General features: G+C 40.7%; 1 protein-coding gene across 2 annotated transcripts in view; it reads left to right on the forward strand.

Moving 5' to 3' along the window:
- The window catches only part of ezrb (ezrin b), a 127,270-nt gene that overhangs the window by 33,907 nt on the left and 73,462 nt on the right, over positions 1–19,901 (forward strand). The window lies entirely within an intron of this gene.

Raw genomic sequence — 19,901 nt, forward strand, 5'->3', positions numbered from 1 at the left:
GGGAAATAGATGGTGACATCTTGGGGGAAAAAAAATGTCCAGTATTACAGAAGAGGAGATGCTGGATGTCTTGAAATTCTTAAGTGGATAAATCCCCAGAACCTGATCAGGCATACCCTAGAACTCTGTGGGAAGCTCGGGTAGTGATTAGGCTCCTTGCTGAGATATTTGTATCATCGATAGTCACAAGTGAAGTGCCAGAATACTGGAGGTTGGCTAATGTGATGCCACTATTTCAGCAAGGTGGTAAGCATAAACCAGGGAATTGTAGACCAGTGAGCCTGATGTCAGTGGTGAGAAAGTGAGGTCTGCAGATGCTGGAGATCAAAGCTGGAAATGTGTTGCTGGAAAAGCGCAGCAGGTCAGGCAGCATCCAGGGAACAGGAGAATCGATGTTTCGGGTATAAGCCCTTCTTCAGGAAGGTCAGTGGTGGGCAAATTGTTAGAGGGAATCCTGAAGGACAGGGTTAGGGATAGTCGTCATGGCTTTGAGTGGGAAATCATGTCAAGAGGATTGATATGGGCAGAGCAGTAGACTTATCTATATGGACTTCAGTAAGGTGTTTGACAAGGGTACCCATGAGAGACTGGTTAGAAAGGTTAAATCTCATTGAATACAGGGAGAGCTAGCCATTTGGATACAGAACTGGCTTGAAGGTAGAAGACAGAGGGTGGAGGATTGTCTTTCAGACTGGAGGCCTGTGACCAGTGAAGTGCCACAAGAATCGGTGTTGGGTCCACTACTTTTCGTTATTTATACAAATGACTTGGATGTGAGCATAAGAGGTATAGTTAGTAAGTTTGCAGATGACACCAAAATTGGAGGTATGGTGGACAGCAAAGAAGGTTACCTCTGATTACGATGGGATCTTAATCAAATGGGCCAATTGACTGAGTGGCAGATGGAGTTTAATTTAGATATTCATGAGGTGCTGCATTTTGGGAAAGCAAATCTTAGCAGGACTTATACACTTAATGGTAAGGTCCTGGGGAGTGTTGCTGAACAAAGAGACCTTGGAGTGCAGGTTCATAGCTCCTTGAAAGTGGAGTCACAGGTAGATTGCAAACACTCTTCACTATCCTATCCTATGCTTTCCTTTATCAGTCAGAGTATTGAGTACAGGCGTTTGGGTGGTCATGTGGCTGTACAGGACATTGGTTAGGCCACCGTTGGAATATTGCGTGCAATTATGGTCGTCTTTCTATCAGAAAGATGTTGTGAAACTTGGAAGGGTTCAGAAAAGATTTACAAGGATTTTGCCAGAGTTGGAGGATTTGAGCTACAGGGAGAAGTGAAAGGCGGAGCTGTTTTTCCCTGGACCGTCAGGCTGAGGGCTGACCTCCTAGAGGTTTATAAAAACACCAAAGGGCATGGAGTGGGGAGTCCAGAACTAGAGGGCATAGGTTTAGAGTGAGGGGAAAGATATGAGCGACCCAAAGGGGCAACGTTTTCACTCAGGGTGGTACGTGTATGGAATGAGCTGCCAGGGGAAGTGTTGGAGGCTAGTACAATTGCAACACTTATAAGGCATCTGGATGGGTATATCAATAAGAATGTTTTGGAGAGATATGCGACGGGTGCTGGCAGATGGGTTGGGATATTTGGTCGAAACTTAATTGCTGGAACAGCACAGCAGGTCAGGCAGCATTCAGGGAACAGGAGATTCAACGTTTCGGGCACAGGCCCTTCTTCAGGGATATTTGGTCGGCATGGACGAGCTGAACTGAAGGGTCTGTTTCCATGCAGTTTCTGACTCTATATACGTTTCAAAGCCTACCCAATAAAGTCACTTTGGGATTACCCAATTTTTTTTTCAGTTGTGGGATGAATATGTCACTGGCCGGGCAGTATTACTGCTCAATGCCCAATCACCTGTTGCTGTAGGTCTAGAGTCACCTGTAGACCGGGCCAAGGATGGCAGCATCCTCCACTAAAGGAAATTAATGAACCAATGGATTCATTGTCATCATATGACTCTTAATTGAATTTTTTAAAAATCTAAATTCAGTTCCATTATGTGCTGTGGCAGGATTCAAACCCACGTCTCCAGCACTTTATCTAGGTTAACAGTCCAGTGATAATGGCCTCCCTTATATTGTTGTGTGTGTGTGTGTGTGTGTGTGTGTGTGTGTGTATATATATAGATTATCTGGTTTTTTTTTTAAAAGTTTCACATGGAACATTTGAAGCATTGAGCAGAATTATTAAATTGACTTCAGGTGGCAGACTTGGTGATTTCATTAAAAACCCAAATCTTGTACCTGGGCAATATCATTGGACATGGACAGGATGGTCCCACAGGATGTGAAAAGACAAGTTACTGGGGGGTTTCTCATACTGCTGATTAAGAGGGAAATACTACCATAACTGGTATGAGTGTTTATTGTTTTGACTTTGAGCAGTGAGGTTGCTGCACTGCTCTGAAGTGCAGAAAAGTTTAGTGGACAGGAGTGTCAGAAGATATTTGGCAACCTGAAAGCTGTGATGACCACTGCTCTAATGTTAGCAACAATGGAATCTAGGGAGAGCTAGCCACTTGGATACAAAAATCTCTCCAAGATTGGAGACAGGATGGTAGCAGAAGGTTGTCTTTTTTTTTTTCAGTCGCAGGCCTGTGACCCAGCGATGGTCAATCAGGATTGGTGTTGGGTCTACTGCTCTGTCAATTAAATGTGTAATTTGGATGTGAATACAGGAGGAATGTTAATAAGTTTGCAGGTGACACCAAAATTGGAGTTACCTCCAAAAGAGGTTATCTCATAGCCCTTTGATCAAATGGGCCAATGAGCTTGGAGTGCCAGACACCGTTTAATTTTGAATGTGAGGTGCTGCATTCTGGAAAGACAAACCCAGGGTAGGGCTTACACCTTTTTTTTAATGGTAAGGTCCTGAAAGTGTTGTCTAACAGAGTTAATGATTGAAGTTGGAGTTACAGATGGGATAATGAAGACAATATTTGGTACCCTTGCCTTTGTCAGTGTGGCATGCAGGAATTGGGAGGTTGTGTTGTGGCAGTACAGAACATTGGTTAGGCCACTTTTGGAATAAATGTATAATTTCTGGCCTCCCTGCTATGGAAGCATGTTGTGAAACTTGAAAGGGTTCAGAAAAGATGTTGCCAGGGTTGGAAGATTTGAGCTATAGGAATAGGCTAGGGCTATTTTCCCTGGAAGGTTGGAGGCTGAGCAATGACCTTTGATCTTTTTTAATAGAGGCTTATAAAATCTTGAGGGGGCATGGCTAGAATGAATAGCCAAGGTCTCGTCTCTTTCCACACAACACCACCTCCTCCCGTCCCCTCCCCGTTCCCCCACTGCAGGGTAGAGGAGACCAAAATGAGAGACATAGAGCTTGTGACTCTGTTTGACACTGTCTCGTTTTGGTCTCCTCTTCCCTGGGGGAAAACAAAAAGACCTTGGCTATTCATTCTATGCGTGCCCCCCCATTCTTTTTATAAAAAGATCATCCCTCAGCCTCTAATGTTCTAGGCGAAATAGCCCCAGCCTATCCCTATAGCTCAAACCCTCCTTTTAAATCTTTCTCCTCCACCTTTGAAAAGGGATACAAGGTGTCCCTCTTTTTTTCCAAAGGGCAGTGCCCGTATGGAGTAAACCGGCAGAGGAAGTGGGGGAGGCTTGTACAATCAAACCTTTTTTTTTTAAAAAGGCATCTGAATATGGGTATATTAATAGGAAAGGTTTAGAGGGATATGGCCAGATGCTAGTAAATGGGACTCGATTTAATTTAAGATACCTTGTTTGCATGGAATAGCTGAATTGAAAGGGGTCAATTCTATGCTGTACAAGTCCATGACTCTGGCTCTTAACTATGCAAGGCAGTTCAAAGTGACGATCGATGTGAGTGACGTATATGTCAGTGATGTACTTCTATGAGAAGATAGAGACCTATTCAACAAACACAATATTACACCATTTGACAGACCTTGCATTTGATGTTGGTGTTGCAGAATTTCAACATTACTGGCAACATATGTATCTGAGACAAATTTAGATACTGATCATAACCTGTTAACATTTTGGAAAAAATTAAAAATAAAATACCAGACTCTCTAGTGTTTGTTATACCATTCAATTTGAAAATTTAAACATGTGGCAGGACAAGAGAAGTGTAATTGCTGAGATGTCACTACTTTTGAAGGAAGCAGGTGTTCAGTAACTGAGGAAATTGACTCTGGACTGTAGTATTGAATGTTTGCATGCTTCAGTTTGGTGGAATACATCTATATTGGTTCTAAGAGAGTGAGACTGGAGGCTTTGAAAATGAAGTTATCTTTTCTTTACTGGAATTCTTTTTAGCAGGGTAAGTTGTGACCGTCGGTGCCTTTTTAAGGATTTGTTCCATCCTATTTCTCCTTGAGGGGTATTTTTCAAACTGGTGCCACAATTTCTATTCCATTGAAAGCAGAAGAAATAGCTTTTGGGTTTTGTTTTTAAATTTTAGACCAAAGAAGCATGATTTGGGTCAAGTCAGACTCTTCCAGACCCAGGGTTTTAGTTTGGCTTTTATTTGAAGTTGGGGTTTTGAGGTTGGAGTTGCTAGTTTGCGCTCTCGAGCGATTCATTCTTTTGGGGTTTTGTTTCTCTTTAGACTGGAAGAGATAGCAAGTGAGCAAATCGGTTAGCTGAATTTGCTTTTGTCAAGGGTCTGTTTTATTGGATGCTACTGTATTGAAACAGTTGAGTAGCATAGTGAGCCCTGTATCCACAGAATCGTTTTCCACAGTTTGTTACCTGTGGTTTGCTGCAGCCCAATCATCTTATAGGGAACCTTCAAGAACCAGGAGGCTGCCGGAAGATAAATTTCCCACGAAACGAATGGGTTCACTCCTATCTGCGGTTTCGGGATTTTGCAGTAGGTCATAGAATGTATCCCCTGCAGGTATGGGGGATCTACTGTAATTAATACTTTAAAGTTTTTTAATAGTTATGCCAATTATCTTGTATTTTAACAGGTGTAAGAATAAAGTGTGTCTTGCTTAAAGCAGAGTAGTTTGACCAATCAAATCATATCACACCTGAACATAAGACCCTAACTTTTTTTTTTATCGGTGACTTATATTTTGAGGGGGTTTGGTCTGGTCCATAACACCTTGCAAGGTCTCGTGGTAACCTAATCTTTGGTCATGCTTGTTGAGATGTAAGGCTACTGAGTGAAGCTATTTGCTTCTCTTCAAACTACTAGGGTAAAGGGCCTTCATTTAATGACAGCACCTCTTGACAATATAGTACTGTTGCCCAAAATGGCACCATAGCTGGGATGGTGGAATTAGAAAAATTATCTCCCAATTCACTTGCTTGCAAAATCCTTATTTCCACCATTTGATCCTCCTTCTTGTCACTTTTCTGCAATGACTTATTTGCTCAACTGTACTTGACTGTTATGCCCTTTTTATCTGAAATAAAAACCATTATTTTCTTTCACCTGTTCATCATCTTCTCCCTGAATTCTGTTTTCCTCAAGTCACTTCAAGAAACTCCTTCAGCAAATACAATGACTGCTTTAGCTCTTCAGTGTTAGATCTGGTACGACTTAGACTCATCAGCCAAAACTCTAACATTTGAGACCATCCAGTTAACTGCCTCTTCTAAATTCCTCTCTTCACAGGCCCATTGAGTCATACTTGAGTTACTCTCCTCGGACTGTGTTCTAGTGCAATATAATGTGATGATCAGAACTCTGTGCAGTACTCTGGCTGATGCTGAACAAATTAAGAACCTCTAATAAATGTACACTGTCACTTCAGAACCTGGTTAATGGATTGTATGAATCCAATTGTCCAATTTTTTTTTCTCACAATATTGGACAACAACTGAATGCATTTTTCAATAACAGCATATATCTCCTTAATGACAAAGTTATGAACTCTTCTAGAAGTTCTTGTGCTTTTCATTAAAACTGGTGTATTATTGCTCTGAAGGTTTGTCACAGAGATCCTGCTTTTGTAAAAGTGAAACAATACTTTTTTTTTTGGAGAAAAAGTGACTATAAACCTAACTATGTAATTAAAAGTATAATATGGAACTTTGAAAATGAAGTTTGTGGCATGAAAGCAATCTTTCAATGTTGCTATGTGCTTCAAGATGTCCCTATAAACCTCTTTTGTAGGGGATGCGCAACTGTTGTCCTCGTGTTGCATCCAAAACAAATCCATGATAATTAATTCACATGTCAATCCCAGAATTTGTACACTTTTTTTGATGAAGGCATGCTACATCACCTGTATGTGGTTTGAGTTATTGATATAATCCAGTGAGCGCTTGGAATTGTGCCCCAATATTTAGCTAAAAGAAACAAAGTTTATTACTGTGAGATGAAAAGTATCGTCACATGGTCCTGAACTTTTCAAAGTTGTTAAATTTAACTTTAATATTGCAGTAGAGAATATTTGATCTCAACACAAGCCTTCCTCTAATTTTGATCAGAACCATAGACTTTTGCTGCAGAGCATGAAGTCACTTGGTGGATCATGACACTCCCTACAGTTTGCTAGAATAATCCAAAAACTAATCTTTACCTTGCTGCCCTAAAGGTTTGTATTTTTTTGCTTCCAATGTTTATCTAACCTTCCAAAAGATGAACTTGTTTCAGAATCGGCTATTAATGTGATAAAACCATTTTCTGCTCTATCTATTAATGTTATCCTTGGGTTTTCTTTTCTGTATGCTCTCCCCTCAAAAACCTTGCTGGTTAGTCCAAGTTGCTGACGTCTCCTCACTCAGGTGAAAAACCTTCTTTTTTTTTCCTTAATGACCTTTTCATAACTTTTTAAAAAAAAATCAAATAATGGTACTGCTGCTGTACTTTCTATGCAGTATGTCTCCACTCATCTGAGCATCAAAGTATGGGACAATAAGCTACGGTCCCTGTTTCTGGTTAAAAATACCTGAATGTTTAGTTACCAGGTTAGCAGATTTTGTTACATCATGATACCTGCTAGGGATGGGTCTTGACAATGTGGTGCATCCTATTTAAAATTGCAAAATTCCTGGGTAAGGAGGGATAAGCTGATCCCTTTTTTTTTTACCCCCATTCTTTGCCCTCCACACCAAGGTTAATCTTGCAAATGGTCTCCTCTCTTCAAAACCAAACACTACTTTGTTTTATGGAGGAACCAATTTTAACCAGGCTGTTTTGAGTTAACAAGTGTGTTAGTAATAAATGCAAATAATAATACAAACAGACACACAAGAGGTTAGACCAGGGTTGAAGCTTGCTTTTAACATCTGCCCTGTGTATTTTTGAAGCAATGACTGTGTCTCTTCCCAGGCTGATCCATATTTTTAACCATATCCACAATCTTGGGTTAAGTATTTTTGACTGAAAAATCACATTAGGAGTAGCCGCTGTTTTGAGATTTGGATTTAAATTTCATCAATAGTAAATCAATCTTGCAGAGTTTTTGGATGATTCATCCAGTCACAAGAAAACTGCTTTCAGCATTGTCTACATGAACTTGCAGGCCCAGAAAATTTCAAGTGACTAACCAATATGCAATCTGTCAGGCCACCTGTGATAATTTCAATGCAAAAGGTCAGTTGAGGATTTGGTGAGCTGTTGGCTCTACAGACTTAATCCTGTTTCCTTTTTTTTATTGACCACCCAATGTTATTCATTATGTTTCATAGAAACATAGAAATTAAGAGCCTCATAGTGAATGATCTATGATCACAACTGATCCCCTCCCTCAAAGCTATATTTTGCATTTCTTCCCATATTCCTTGATTCCTTCTAATGTCTTAACAAAACTCGATCTTGAATATGTTCAGTGACTTGGCCTTCACAACCTTCTGTGGTAGAGATTTCCACAGGTTTATTACAGAGTGAAAATGGTCTACCCTGTATCCTGACATTGTATCCCATGGCTCCAGACTTCCAACCAAGGGAAATGTCCTCCTTGCATCCTAGCCTCCTCGATCTCTCCTTGCACCTGAGGCATGTTGATCCTCTGGTTAAACCACTGGTGTTTTTCCCCCAAGGAGGCAGTACTATGGTCTGGTAGGCCGATGGCAACTTTAGCTCTTTCACTTCATCTGAGTTGCATTAACTCCTGGATTTTCATTGGGAAGCACTGAGATTTTTAAATTATGATTTGATTCATCTAATAACAATAAATCTTTAGGAGAAAATTTAAAGATTTCAAATTGAAATATCAATAGGAGACCATTTTGGAGACAGCAGTTTTAGTTACGTTACATTGAAGATTTGTTATGGAAAATTGAGCCTGAAAATTCTCAACAGGGGAAAGCTCATTTTAATAAAATGACTTGGTCAGAGTGGACTAAAAGCAGAGTTTCAGGTAAATCTGTCTCTGAATAGTGAGATGCATTCAAGCCAGGAATTTGTGTAGGGCTAACCTCTTTATTAAAAGAATTCTTTATATTCTATGAACTCTGAATATCAATTGATATGTATGCATTAGAAAAAGGGGAAAAAGTAAGACTTGTGGCAGGTACTGTGGGGTCAAAACAGCAGATTCTGAGAAGTGTAATGTATCCAGGAGGAAGCTTCAAAAGGGAGAATATGGAGAGCTAATAAAGGAAATGAAAGGGTACCGGTAGGGAAAATAAAGGAAGATCTGAGAGTAGGGCTCACTATAGAACATAGTGCATGGAGCCAGAGGATCTTAGGGTTCCAAACTAATTGTTAGGTCAGTATCACTCAAGAGGGACAATATGGGTACAGAAGTCTGAAATCTGTGTAATAACTAGCCCAATTACTGAGTTACACTTGGCCATGGCCAGTCAGGACAATGCTCAGTGTTCTAAAAGTTTTTTGCTTTGTGTTCTCAATATGGCTCCAAAATGGGTAGTCCACTTCTTTCATGCAATTGATATTCTCTTCGCTACTTCTGCGAGGGAGCTTGTGACTCAAACTGCTGGTTTTGCAACCCTGACTGGAATTGAAGCCCACTGTTTAGAGTTTGTGCTCTGCATCAGTGATGTCCAAAGTTTCCTCCCTGCAGCTCTCCACCTCTTTTTTTTTCTCCTTTTTTAAGACACACTCCTTTAAAACGTTGACATTTTTGGCACAGTTTAATGATTTGCCATATCTCAATTTGAGTCCTGTCTCTTGAAATACTTTATTAAAGGTGCCACATAAATCTAATTGTCTAACAACACTTCCATTTGGCATCACATTTTAAATGGTGAAAGTCAATCTAGTTTAACAGCTCCAACTTCAAATTTGTAACATAGGGCCATGTGTAACCTGTGGAATTGTTCAATGTGGCAGGAATTGTTTTTTCATCTACCTAAAGGGTGTGCACTTCTGATGTTTCTTCATTGTGACCTATCAATGATATAATCATTATATCCACTGAGCCATTTTGTGGATACAGAAAATATAGCAGGATAACAACAGCAAGAAAATTAGTGACTGTTTAATCTGTTTCAATGATTGGTCAAGGTGGGAATGTTGGGCAGGATGAAAACTCAAGAATGCTTGTGCCAGGAACTCTGTAGTACACATGAATAGGCATAAAAGACTTTTTTATTTTGATTTTATTCTGTTTTCAATGATCCTGATGCCTGTTGCTAAAGCCAAGCTCCTTTTTGGAGCATACTGTAATTCCTTGGGATTCCAGTTGTTTTTGTGTCCATTTTCACTTGGTATATGGATAACTCTCTCTTCCTTTCTTAATACCTATTGGACTTATTATCTTAAGACACTTCTGAACCTTCAAACCTTGGAGGCATCTAGAGGACAGATCTTGATATCTAGCTTTTAAATGATTTCTAGGAAGGCACTGGTGTACTGGTATTAATGCTGGACAAGGTAACCATAGAATCCCTACAGTGTGGAAAGTGGCCATTGGGCCCAACAAGTCCACACCGACCCTTTTGAAGAGTAATCCACCTAGACTCGTTCTCCTACCCTATTATTCTACACTTACCCCTGACAAATGCACCTAACCTACACATCCCTGAACACTGGGGCAATTTAGCATGGATAATTCACCTAACCTGCACATCTTTGAATATTGGGAGGAAACCGGAGCTGCTGAAAGAAACCCACTCCCAGACACTGGGAGAATGTGCAAACTCCACACAGTCGGTTACCTGAGGCTAGAATCGAACCTGGATCTCTGGTGTTGTGAGCCACCATCCCACCACAGCAGTTTGTGGAAGTTGAAATCAATAATCATGATATCTGGAATTTAAGTCTACATTAAATCATTTAGACAAACAAATCAACATTATCTTTTTTTTTAGGGTAGGTAATTCTTACCTGGTCTGACCTACATGTGACTTCAGACCCACAGCAATGGTGACTCTTAACTGCCCTGTTGAAATGGTGTAGCAAGCTACTCCAATGTTTCAATTGCTATAAAGTCTCTCAAAACTGGATGCTCAGCCTAGGCAGTGGAAACAATAGCACCGCTGTGAAATCATCTTAATTTTGGCACTAGCCATTAAATATTAATAGAGTTGTCACAAACTAGTTGTAGTCATTTGGAATCATACCTTAAGACACTACCCAGAGATGGTGATAGTAGTATCTCCTGTCCCACCAGCAGAACAAATGCAGCAGATGGTACACAGTCAGATGGGAACTGCCCTTTCAATCCTCAGCATGGTATTAGGACAAACTTGGGCAAGACAGACTCCTGCTGATCACAATGTTCTGTCTTCCTGGAGCTGATTGTTTCCTCCAAGCAACATGCAATAATTAGGAGCATCAATACAGAGGATGGCATGGGCATAGGATGTACTTTTGGGTTAGGGATTTCAACATCCACTAGGAATGCCTCAGCAGCATCACTATCGATCACACTGGCTTTTAAAAGACTAAACTGGTTGCTGTGGTTCTGTTTGCCGAGCTGGAAGTTTTTGTTGCAATAAACACCAGAGGAAACATCAAAGAAGCGCTTCGCAGGAGGCTCCCAAGCACTGATGATGTCGCCTAGCCAGGGGACGAAACGTTTGCAACAAAAACTTCCAGCTCGGCGAACAGAACCACAGCAACGAACACCCAAGCTACAAATCTTCGCACAAACTTTGAAGACTAGATTGGACTAAACCTCTAGACTGGATCTGTGGCAGGTGGTATGGGGATAATCCATATTTGAACTCATTGCTTTCAATCTGCCAATAGCAGATACGGCTATATGTGACAGTACCAGTAAGACTGACCATCTCTCACTCTTGTGGAGACAAAAGTTTGTCTTTGTGTTGACAATACCTTGCATTATTTTATGTGGCACTTTTTCAATTATATAAAAATGGGATAGATTCCAAACCTGTCTGGTAATCTGATGTGCCAAGAACCACTAGCAGCAGCAGAAGAATCATACTCCAACACAATCTACAACCTCATGGCCTGTTAATTTTTCCACTCTACCATTGTCATTGAGTCAGGGTTGATTACCATTGCCATCAAGCCAGGAGGAGTTCAGGAGGGCATGCTCGGAACAGCAGCAAACATTCCTAAAAATGAGTGGTCAACCTGGTGAAACTACACAATGTTTAACAAAAACCGAAAAGGAGACATAAGCAATTTTCCCCGTCAACTAATCTAATCTAAATTCTGTAGTCCTGCTACGTCCAGTTGTGAATGGTAGTGAACGGTTAAGCAACTTGCTGGAGGAAGACTCTCTACAATGATGGAGTCCAGTGCATCAGTGTAAAATTTACAATTCCTTTTTAACCAGGAGTGTTGTGGGCTCCACCAGAGCTCCCTGCAACACAGATGCCAGCCCTCAGCCAATTTGATTCATTCCATCTGATGTCAAGAAACAGCTGTGGGTACGGACAATAGTACTGAAGATGCGCCAAACTTCCTGCACCCTGAGCCAAGCTGTTACAGTAAAACTACAATGTGACATCTACTTAACAATCTAGATTGTTTTTACAGGAGATACCGGACAACTACCATCCATCTACTCTTGATTATCAGTGATGGAAGATCTAATCAACAGTGCTATCATGCAGCACTTGCTTAGTAACCTGTTCTCACACCCACTCGCATGGTTTGGGTTCTAGCATAGCCACTCCGCTCCCAACCTCATTTACAGCAATGATTCAAATATAGACTGAATTTGAGCAGCACTAAGAATGCTGTCCTAGCCATCAAAGCCACATTTGACAGTGGTATCTGAGAGCTGTAGCAAATTCTGGCACTAAGGAAGAAGGTTGGCATTGTTGTAGGTCAGTCGCCTCCAATTATAGGACAAGTCAGGATTATGATGGAAACCCTTCACCATCCCCACCTCCACCCCACCATTGCTTTTCCTGCTTTGAAAACATGAATGTTCCTAGCTTTTGCTTGAATTTTTTTTTTAAAACCTGCTTAGAACCACCAGTCCTGATCTATTCTTAGACCTTTTTTAAAACACCTGGTGATCTGCAAGAATTCTTGCATCGAAGTTATCAAGGGTAATTAACTTGTCTTTTGTCTCTTCTGACTGACGTCATTTACAAAATACCGTGCAAGGACTGTAGCAAACACTACATTGGACAAACAGGCAGAAAACTAGCCATCAGGATACATGAACACCAACTCGCCACAAAAAGACATGATCTTCTCTCAATAGTATCCTCACATACAGATGAGAAAGGACACCGCTTCGACTGGGACGACATATCCATCCTAGGACAAGCCAAACAAGGACACGCACAAGAATTCCTAGAAGCATGGCATTTCAACCAGAACTCTATCAACAAACACATCGTGTTAGACACCATCTACCACCCCCTGAGAAAAGGAACAAATGACTTCACCACAGGAAATGACATCAACCCAAAGAAACCCAAACACAAATAGAAAGCAGGAATTTTCGGCATTGCTTCGCATGAGGCCCACTGAAGATGTTACCTAGTAAGGTAATGAAACGTCTGAAAATGAACCTCCAAGCTCAGCGAGCAAACTTGCATCCAAAACCTCAACCTGAGCTACAAATCTTCTCAAAACTCACTAATCTATAAGATGTATTGCAGAAATTTACCAAAGATCCTCAGACAGCACTTTCCAGACCCACAGCCACTTCCACTTAGAAGGACAAGGGCAGTAGATATATGGAAACGCCACTGCCTACAACCTTGCTCCATGCTGCTTGCTGTTCTGACTCAGACACTAAAGAAATTATGTATTTCAACCTACAGTACCCATTCTTCAAAATACCCATGTATTTAAAAAGAATGGATACCCAATGAACACAGTCCACAGATTTCTCAGCAACAAACCCAAACAAGCAGACAAAACTCATCCAGAAACCCTAGCCACTCTCCCCTACATCAAAGGCACCTCAGAAATGACTGCCAGACTACTCCGATCCCTTGGCATCATGGTAGCCAACAAACCCACCAACACTCTAAAATAGCAGCTATTGAACTTGAAAGATCCTATACAGACAACAAGCAAAGCTAACGTCACTTACAAAATACCGTGCAAGGAATGTAACAAACACTACATTGGACAAACGGGCAGAAAGCTAGCCACCAGGATACATGAACATCAACTAGCCACAAAATGTGGCTTTTCTCACGAGTATCCTTATGTACAGATTAGGAAAGAACCACTTCGACTGGGACAACACATCTATTCTAGGACAAGCCCAACAGAGACACTCTCGAATTCCTAGAAGCATGGCATTCCAACTGGAGCTCTATCAACAAGCAGAGTTGAACCCCAACCACCACCCCTAAGAAAAAAAAACAGGAAATGATGTCACCACAGGAAATGACATCAACCCAAAGAAACCCAAACATTTGAATAGAAAGCAGGAATTATCAGCAGTGCTTCGTCCAGAGGTCCAATGAAGATGTTACTTAGTGGGCAATGAAACATCTGAAAATGAACCTTCCAGCTCAGTGAAATTGAAGTATTAAGTTACCCCCTCCTTTTGATTATTGACTCCAATTTCCTCCCCACTAATGTTAGACTAATTGTTGTCATACAGCATGGAAATCAACCCTTCGGTCCCAGCCATGTTCCCAAACGAAACTACTCCCACTGTCCTGTACTTGGCCCATTTCCCTAAACCTGTCCTTTTCATGAAGTTATCCATATGTCTTTTAAATATTGTAACTGTATCTGCATTCACTAAATTCTCTGGCAGTACATTCTGCACACAAACCATTTTTTTAAAAAGAAAGTTGCTACTCTGTCCTCTTTCAACCTTTCATCTTAAAATTATATACAGTCATAGAGATGTACAGCACAGAAACAGACCCTTTGATCCCCAACCCGTCCATGCTGACAAGATATCCCAACCCAAACTAGTCCCACCTGCCAGCACCGGGCCATATCCCTTCAAACCCTTCCTATTCATATACCCATCCAAATGCCTCTTAAATGTTGCAATTGTACTAGCCTCCTCCACTTCCTCTGGCAGCTCATTCCATAAACATGCCACCCTCTGTGAAAAGGTTGCCCCATAGGTCCCTTTATATCTTTCCCCTCTCGCCCTAAACCTGTGCCCTCTAGTTCCGGACTTTATCCTCTAGTATTGAGTTCCCCTACTTGAGGGAAAAGACCTTAAACTGTGCCCCTCATGATTTTATAAGCCTCCATAGGGAATCTCTCCACTTCCTATGCTCCAGCAGGAAACAAAGTCCCAGATATCCAGTGTTTTTATATCTCAAATCCTCCATTCCTTGCAACATTCCAGTAAATCTTTTTTGAACCCCCCTCCAGTTTAAAAACATCCTTCCTATGACAGGGTGACGAGGGTTGGCCTTGCCAACCTTGCCTGGTTTTCCTCTTTCGTACTGTTTAAAAAGCAGCATGTGCAATTTTGTAATCTAGAAGGGTGTCTCCTGAACCTAGGGATTTTTGAAAGATTGTAGCTAGGGTATCTAAAATGTGATCTCTTTCTTTCTTTCTTTCTTTCTTTCTTTAGTGCCTCTTTTGGATGCAAACCATCAGGTTCTGGAGATTTGTCAATTTTTTTTTCAGTTTTATTAATTTTCTCAATGTTTTCCTTAGTTTTAACTTCTTCAGTCCCTGTCCCTAATCCACTATTGAATTCCTCAGGACTTCTCCAAGCTCTCCTCTTTTCTACTGTAAATACTGAAGCAAAGCAATTATTCAACACATCTGCTATTTTCCCCATAGTCATTAACAATATTCCCTTTTAGTGGGCCAACATTGTTCCTGATTACTTAAAATTACTTATTAATTTTGTCCCTTGCAAGTTCCCGATTGTAATCTGTTTTCAGTAGCTCTTGTTAGCTTCTTTGTGACCCTATGATTTTTATCTTTTTCATTCGGCAATATCTGTGCTGGCTGCTTTTTTTGCTTTTAAGCTCTTTAGGTTTCTGCTTTGCCTATCTCTTTAGTTGTCTGTAGCTTTTTTCCTCTGGTAAGTGAAACTTTTTTTTCATTATGAACTGGTTTTGTATTGGTTTATATGTTTTATGATTTTAGAGGTACCAGTGTTGGACTGGGGTAGATAAAGTTACCTGGTGGAGTATAATCTGGTGTTATGCAAATTTTTTCTTGTAAATGTTTTAAGTGTCCATCTTGGTTCTTCAGTTTTAACCATTTACAGATTTTCCCAGTTTACTGTAGACAGTCTTTGTCTCATTACTGAAGTTGGCCAAAATCTAAAATTCTGGTAGTTGATTCATGCTTTTTGCATTCAAACACTACATTGAACTCTATCAAATTATGATCACAGTTTGATAGATTATTCATGTGCAGTTAGGTTACTAAGTAAATCTGGTTCATGACTCATTAGGAGATCCAATATGTCATTTGTCCCCTTGCGTCCAGGACACATTGCTGTTGGAAAATATCCCAAATGTACTCTTAAAAGTTCACTACCTTTTACTGACCGGTGCTTATATGCCTCTCCCTATCTATCAAAGTTAGAATCCCCCATTAATACTACTCTGCCTTTGCACATAACTAACTTCTACATTTGTGCTATTAAGCACTTAATGCTGCTACCAGGGGTTTATACACATCACCCATTATTTTATCCTTCCTCAGTTCCACCCGTAAGGTCTCTACTGGACGTTTCCGTTATATCCTCTCTCACTATTTGAAGTGATTTTGTTTCTGAATCTTTCATTTTTGAATTAGTAAGGCCATTGTTTTTACCTAGGGAGGATGCAATGACTGCAGATGCTGGAAACCATATTCTGGATTAGTGTTGCTTGCTGAGCACAGCAGTTCAGGCAGCATCCGAGGAGCAGTAAAATCAATGTTTCGGGCAAAAGCCCTGCATCCTCCTTGCCTTTTTTCCCCCGTCCCTCCTATACACTTTATCTGGTGTATTTAGTTCCCAGTCCTGACTATAAAGCAGCCATGTCTCTGCAATGGCTACAATATCATAGCTTCCGATTTGAATTTGTGTCTGCAGCTCAATTAATTTATTCTTGTACTCAATGCTTGTGGGGTACTGTTTTCTGGGTCATATCCTCTAACCTGTCCCTCAGCACCTGATGATGCTTTCAACTATTTTATTATTAAAAAATGTTATTTAATTTTGCCATTCTATTCCATACCTGAAGTTGGATTCCTGTCTGTTTCTTTAATCTGTTCTATTTTCTTTTGAAGCTATATAGACTTGCCTCAAGTCTACCCCCATTATACTAGGTTTGAAGTTTTTGTGACCACTGTATCTGTCTTTTCCACTAGGACACTGGTCCCAGATCAGTTCAGGTGAAGCCTGTCCCAAATAGTTCCTACTTGTCCCAATACTGAGGCCAGTATGCCATGCAATAGAACACCTCCTACCTGTACCACTCCTTTTAGCCACATACTTGCCTAATTTTCTTATGTCAATTTTCACATTGGCTCAGGTAAGAATAGAGATTATAAGCCTTGAGGTCCAGTTCTCAAATTTTGTTCCTAATTATTGATATTCCACAAACTGACCTCTTGCCTACTCTTCCCTATGTTATTAGTGCCAACTTGGGACCTAACATCCCCAAAAACTAGATATTCCCCCTTCTACTCCAGTATCTTTTAAGGCCATTGAAATATTCCTTACCTTGGCATTAGGTAGGCAACACCATACAGATACTCAGTCCTGTTTTACAAAGGTTGCTATTTGAACCCTTAATTATAGAATCCCTTGGTATTGTCATTTTTTTTTTCTTTTTGCTCCCCTGCTTCAGTGGCCTCCTGTACCCAGGTGCATGTTGAGTTTGCTCATCCTCCCTATAAACTTGTTCCTCGTCCACACAGGGAGCAAGTACACTACATGTTAGACAAGGTTAAAGCTGAGGTTCTCCCAATGTTAATTTCAGGATCCCTCTACTCTCATCGCTCATTGTCACTATTTCCTGTCCCTGACTACTGGCTACATTTGACTTACTTAACCTATGAGAGGTGACTACCTGAACACTATCAGGCAACTCTCCTCTGCATGATGTGTTCCAGGGTCTGAAGCTCCGTTTCCAACTCGTCAGTTCTGAATCCGCGTTCTTCAAGCAACCAAAGCTTGCTACAGTTGTGTAACTAAGAGCTACAATAGGGTCCTGCAGGTACAACACCTCACCTGGCCCTGCATCTGTACTTTTCCAATTGTATGTGTATATGTGTTTATTTATTTGTATTTCCCTCCTAGTTTTTTTTTATTTGGAAGAAAGTACTCTCTCTGCACCTGCGTACTAACTTTTGTGATCTGTGCACCAGAACACCTAGATCTCTCTACAACTGTTATCTCCATTTTAGCTATACTCCACACTTTCATTCTTGCTGCCAAAAGAAGCAATATTCAGCTTTTCCTACACTATCCTTCTGCTATATTTTACTCACTCACTTTTTTTCTCAAAGTATATCTGCAACTACCATCCATAATCTTCTTTAATTTCTACATCAGTTGTTAACCAAAAATTTAGCTACTATGTCATCTCTTCCAATTCACTAAATTTTAAAGCAAAACATTAGAGACCTCCCTACAGACATCTGTGGAACTCCTCATATCCTGCCAATCGGGTAATAACTCCTGATTTCAATCAGCCATCCAGCTTTCTATCAGTGCTAATGTTGTTCACTACATTTTACGAGCAAAGACTGGTACAATGCCAAGACTGACATGTTGTCTTTCTAAACTAAAATCCTTTTACATCTGCACGGTCTGTATTACTGTTCCCTGACTCTTCACGTATCTGTTAACGTGCATCTTAAATTTGCTATTAATCTGCCTCCACCACCTCTGGCACATTCCAGGAACTTGCCACTTTTTTATGAAGAAACCACTTGCCCCTCTCATCATTTTAAACTGACTGTTTCTTTTTAACTTTAAACCTACATCCCCTCGTATTTGACATTTCTACCCTGGTGGAAAAAGGCTCTTGACTTATCCATTCTATCCATGCCCCTCAATTTTGTAAAATTCTATCGGGTCATCACTCCTTCAATGCTTAAGTGAAAACTAACCAAGTTTGTCTAATCTCTCAAAAAATACCCTCCAAATCAGGCAGCATCCAGGTAAACCATTTCTGTACCTTTTGCAAAGCCTCTCGATCCTTCTGGTAATGTGGTAACGAGAACTCTGCATAATATTCCAAATGTGACCTAACTGAAGTTATAAACAGCTGCGACATGACTTGCCATGATTTTATACTCTGCCCTGACTAAGGCTGTATACCTTTTGACCACCTTACCTATTTGTGTTGCCACTTCCAGGGAACTGTGGACTTGCATACCAATGTTACTTTATATGTAAATACTTCTTAGTGTTCAACCATTTACTGAAGAAGGGCTTATGCCTGAAACGTCGATTCTCCTGCTCCTTGGATGCTGCCTGACCTGCGCTTTTCCAGCAACACTTTTTTTTTCTCTGTTCTACCATTTTACTGCATACTTCCCTCCTGCATTTAGATCTTGCAAAATGCATTGTGGTGCATTTGGCTGGACTAAACTGCCCAAGGCTCCAGCCTATGTACTTCCTGCTGTATCCTCTGGCAATCTTCATTTTCTGCAACTTGCTCAATCTTTGTGTTGTCTGCAGCCTTATTAACCAGGCCACTAGCATTCTTCAAATTATGTGTCAACGGGATCACAGTGGATCACAATCCCTGTGGAACACCATGTATTTTTATTTCAAATATCCTTTTATTCATAAAGGATATCTAATGTATATACATAATCACAAATTCAAACTGGTCTGTATCATAGCCTATCAAGAAAACAAACATTAGAGTTTGACTATCCAAAAATAACCAAAGGCATTTCTTTCTTGAACCAGGCTATATTTGTGTATTTGAGGTGCTAAGAGTCTGATAACTGAATAGACCCCATTTAACTTCAGAAAGACCTCAGGTAGTTGCCTTTCCCTGCTGCACCTTGGCGACAGCTGCCCTAAGCTTTCGTGCCTCAGCATGTAGTCCTGGACCTTTGGAACATGCTGGTCTGCAACACTCGGTCAGGGTCAACTCCTTATTCTGGAACACCAAGTTTCAGGCAGACCAATGAACATCTCTTAGAGTTGATGATCCTCCCAGGCATTTAATGTTTGTTTGTAGTGGTGTGTCCCAGAGACCAGATCAGAGCACAAAGTCCAGTCATGGAGCTGCTTGGGGGAAAAACCTCAACAAAAACTGTATCTTTCTCCAGGCTGTGTTTGCAAAGGCGTGTTCCAAAAGGAGATGTGTGACAGTCTCTAACAACATTCACCACCCCAACCCCAAAAAGGGGCCCAAGCATGTGTGAAGGATCTCTGTGTCCTGCTCACCACCTGCCAAACAATGTTGTGGTGTTTGTTGGAAAGTTCTGTTAAGTCATTCTTTCAAATTCATTTGGCAGTTTGCTCAGGGAACGGCACTATATGACCCACACTCTCCTTTTTCCTGTGGCGTTTTAACACTGCTTGTTGACCACTTTCTAATAGACTTGTGGTCAAAGGTGTTCTTTGCAAATTTCTCCATGAAGGGCAGGTGATAGTGGTCCAACTGCTTGCAGTGTTCCATGGCAATGAGGCCAG

The sequence above is a fragment of the Chiloscyllium plagiosum genome, unplaced genomic scaffold (assembly GCF_037043375.1).
Source record: "Chiloscyllium plagiosum isolate Xiang-an unplaced genomic scaffold, Cpla_swu_hap1 HiC_scaffold_10, whole genome shotgun sequence".
Lineage (NCBI taxonomy): Eukaryota > Metazoa > Chordata > Chondrichthyes > Orectolobiformes > Hemiscylliidae > Chiloscyllium > Chiloscyllium plagiosum.